Source organism: Mytilus galloprovincialis, chromosome 12 (assembly GCF_965363235.1).
Source record: "Mytilus galloprovincialis chromosome 12, xbMytGall1.hap1.1, whole genome shotgun sequence".
In the NCBI taxonomy this organism is placed as follows: Eukaryota; Metazoa; Mollusca; class Bivalvia; order Mytilida; family Mytilidae; genus Mytilus; species Mytilus galloprovincialis.
This window is the reverse complement of record NC_134849.1, coordinates 20,884,569-20,889,358: the sequence shown is the minus strand read 5'-3', so window position 1 is coordinate 20,889,358 and position 4,790 is coordinate 20,884,569.

The following is a 4,790-nucleotide window of genomic DNA, read 5'->3' as shown; positions in this document are numbered from 1 at the left end:
TATTGACATGGATTGTTCTTTCGACATGGAGGTCACTGTCGTGGAAACAATCTATTTAAAATCAAACAAATTTAAACAAAATTGTTACAGATTAATTTGCTGGTGATTTTGCTTTTTCAATTTTTATTGAGATAAAAACAAATACAAATTTCTGTTCAGAAATTGGCTCCATAATTCAAATGAATTAAATTGATCCAAAACAGTATTATACGTGTAACCATCAGAGGAAAAAAAACAAAAACTGAAGACGAAACTTTGACTAAATAAAAGAATATTCCTGAGACAATTCAACGTTTGTAAAAATCCGACCGTAAATGTCTTCAAAATAGTTTTGGGAAAAAATGTGATTTCATATGAAATATAGCAAAACATGCAGGTAACCAATATTTTTGTCGATGTACTGTGTATTAAGGTGGTACCTAACACAACAGGGAGATAACTCTGTGAAAATCAGCTCAACGTTTCAATCACGTCGTATTGCTAAGGTAATATTAAGCTTCTCAATGATCAAAATTAGTGTTTGTCAAACTGTTATATAACCAATGATTTTTTTCTGATAACGTGGTTGGTTAAAATTTTTAGAAATTTTGATATTTTTGTCAAAGGATCAAAGTAAACATTTTATCAAAATTTTATCAAAATTAAACGAGGCAAATTCATATTAGTCAAGGTGTTGAAAATCACCTTAACTCTTTCATGTGTTAAAAGGGATACAAGATTATCAGATATTTCGAATGTACTTATTCAAATGGAATCTTTATCTACTCTTTTGTATTCTGTTTATGCCAATGATGTTGAGAATAGAATGATTTATTAAAATTGAAAATCATATGAGCTACAAAAAAGGGGTCGAAATATACCAGAGGGACAAATAAATATAATAAATCATCAATCAAAAATAAGCTGACAACACCATGGCTAAAAAAGTAACAGGAGAAAGACAAACAGACAAATAAAAGTACACAAGACACAACATAGAAGACTAAGTACCACAATTCCTACCAGAAACTGGCTTCATATATTGAAATCGTATCTTCTGATGTACATGTATGTAAATGGTATGAAAATGTAAAAAAAAGAAATAACAGCATTTTATAGATCATGTCATAACTTACTCAATCAATTGTGAATTAATTTTGAAAATAGTAAAAGGTGCAAGCCTAAACCGAAGGAATGAAAATGATAACGTTGTAGATAGATTTAATGAGTTTAAGCAAATAACAATCTATCAATGAACGATTATAATTATAATTTTGAATCTCTTCAATGTCGTGTTTTTCTCAGAGTGTTGACGGCGTATTTACACTAAATCTAGTGGATATCCATTGATTGATTTAAGTCTGAAATGATGATTTATATTTCATTTTCTATTGGCTTTAATTTGTTATCAAAAGTACCAGGATTATAATTTAGTTCGCCAGACGCGCGTTTCGTCTACATAAGACTCACCAGTGACGTTCATGTCAAAATATTTACAAAGCGAAACAAGTACAAAGTTGAAGAGCATTGAGGATCCAAAATTCCAAAAAGTTGTGTCAAATACGGCTAAGGTAATCTATGCCTGGGATAAGAAAATCCTTAGTTTTTAGACAAAATTTGAGACTCATCAGTCACACTCACATCAAAATATTTACAAAATACCATTTAGCAACTGCCAGTACTCTTAGAGATATACTTTCTGCCTGTATTATTTCTGAGAGTTGCTTTGGTTTTATGCTTTGTGTCAAACTGATAATTCATAGTTATAGTCCGCACAATGCTCTATAGGTGCTTAGATATCCGTCATTTCGTATCGGTGGTTATATTAAATAAAATCACAACGACAAGCGGTTGCTCCTAGAGATTTATTTCTGTTTTCCTTGATTTTTGTATTTTTGCTTACTGACTTATATATGTATAACCTCTGTTTCAGAGTTCTTTCAATTGTTTTCAATGAACTTGCTTTGAAGCAAATTCCACCTTTTAACTTTTTGAAAACAAACATATGATTTCTGACTATGGAGGCTCTGTATCGTTCGTTCGTGTACTTCGTCCGTTGACGTAGAAGCTGGACATTCACGACTTCGAAATATAATGTACTTACGCTAAATTGAAACAATGTCTTTTTGTTTATTACCTTATATTTCTTTTAAGTCTTGCAGATTTCTTCTACTTGTTGGGTTTCCACTCCGAATGAAACAGTATTGGTTTAATTCAAAAAGGAAAACGGGAATACCCTCCATACGTCTTGAAGGTTGTTGTTTGCAAAGACTGGTTCCCGATTGCAATATTTAGTATGTTACAATTATACCATGTGACAGCGTACGGCAATCAGCTAAAACCTGGAACCAGGACAGTGTTGATGAAGTTAGTTTTGTAGCAGGTTGTATTTTTGTGCTTTTTGTAATTTCCACAATAAACTTCGCTGCCTTTTCTTTTTCCAATGTCAATGAACCATTGCTCACTTGTGTTTTAATTTTCAATGTCTTTATATAAAAGCTTGAACAATCTACCATTTCTGACCTTGGTACTTACACACCCATTTGGACTTTTTTTTCATTTTGTAAAGAATTATTTCATATGGCGTTGCCATTTGATTTTGGAGGTTTGGTCTTTATGCATCACAATGACTCTCAGTTTGCTTATTTGAAGGGTTTTTGGTAGAGGTTATACTTAGGGACAAACAACATACGACCCCCGTGTGTTGCTGTTTGTTAGCATCTGATCCACACGATTTTTGTCTGCCTTTATTCTAACTTGATATCTGATCATCATCGGCAGAACAAGTAACGTCATCAACAGAACAAGTAACGTCATCAACAGAACAAGTAACGTCATCAACAGAACAAGTGACATGTTTTGCATAAACACGCAAGTAGACACGTTTATAATGTTCGTTGATGTTAGGGTTATTATCATTTATATACTGAGTAGTAAATACAGGTAAATTGTATGTGTAATTTAATCGATGAGATTTGAGCTGTATCAGCCATCCGTGATGATATCGATATCATTCAAGATTTCAAATGCCTTATCAAACCCCTAATCTGTATTATGTCTTATTTTGATCGTGAAATAAAATATCAGAGAAATCGTTGTACTAGAGGTTAATGTATATTATAAAGTGTTTATGATATAGCTTTCTCACCTCAACCAGTATAAAATGTATACTCCCTCAGGAGCCACGGTGGCCAACTAGTCTAAATAGTTCTACTACTATGATAACTAGCCAGTCAACACTGAGGTTGTGAATTCGAACCCCGCTAGTGCGAACTTATTCGACTCTATTTTTTTCTAGGATTGTTAGTTTTCCTACCGAAGGTCGGTGATTTTCTATAGGCAGTCCGGCTTCCTCCACCAACAAAAACTGCCAGCCACAAAATAGCACAAATAAAGCGCATAAAAGTTCGTTAATTCACCAAATATAACCGGGCTCTTTTATAGCAGACTTTACTGTCATTATTTTTTTCATTGACAAAAGACGAACGATAATTTACAAGACAATATTAATAGAAACCAAGGAGTAAACACAGACCCACAAAACCAAAGGACATTAACATTAACAGTTATAAATAATAATAATAAACAACACGAACTCCACTAAAACTGGGAGTGAAATCATGGGCTCCTGCACCGTATATACGGCACCCGTCGTGTTATTTCTTTGTTCAGTTCGGTAGTGATGGAAGGTTATAATGACTGAGGAAGAATATCAGATATGATTTCTGACACACTTTTGTCATAATGGCCAATCAGCTCATGATGGCGACCGTAAAATTTCTTAAGGGATTACCTTAATTTTAATTGATTCATAGCCCTGTCTTAGCAACTTTTGAGAAAGCAGTATTCCTTGTTCAACAAATCAACGTACTTTGAGCTAGCTCTAGAGTAACGTAGCAATTGAGACACATATACTCCATATTATGGTGCTGCTTGGATGTTGCTTCACAGAAATGGAAAGTTGACTATAGGAAAATCATCGCGTTTTTCATAAATTTTGGTATTCAACATACCATCAGTAGTCATTTCAAGAAAAATCACTTCATATGAACTTAGTTGATAGTTGGCAATCATAACACATTTTTTTATATTGTCAATTTCAGTATGAGTAGGTACTGGTCGTCTCTAGGGCTATCGTCAAAGAAAAAATTTGCATGTTTCCAAAACAAATACAGGTTGAACTGAAATTGGCGTATCGTTTAGAATTAACAGGTTTCTAAGTATTCTATAAATGTTTTGATATTAGACCGGCTGTTCTGTTTAACAGCCTCAAGAATTTTTGTTGTGATAAATATCATTTCTATTTTGTTGTATACCTGCAGAAACTACGTTCGGTTGCTAAATACGAACAATGAAATTATGATGAAGAACGGAATGACGGACGCACAGACCAGAAAACACAATGCAATAAATGGGGCATAGAAATAAGAGTGTATGCGTTCACAATATGAAATAAAACAAACAATATGAGCAACCTGTCTTTAAAACTCCCATCTATTAGTTAACGCATTTCATATGGCATTAATATACCAGAATTAATTTTCTGATTTTGATCATTCTTTTTTCAATTTGTGTATACCAACCTAACAAAATGATAAACAAATATCTATCTATGTTTGGAATTATGTATGCTGTGTAAATTTTTACACTATAACTAAAATGTATTTTGAATACTAGTATGTCCGACAAAAGGTCAATTTTCATATCGAAGGTCGGTTTTTTTTTCGGGCACTCCGGCTTCCTCCACCAATAAAAACTGACCGCTACGAAATTGCAAAAGAGGTGCATTGAAGTGGCGATAAAAACGTTGA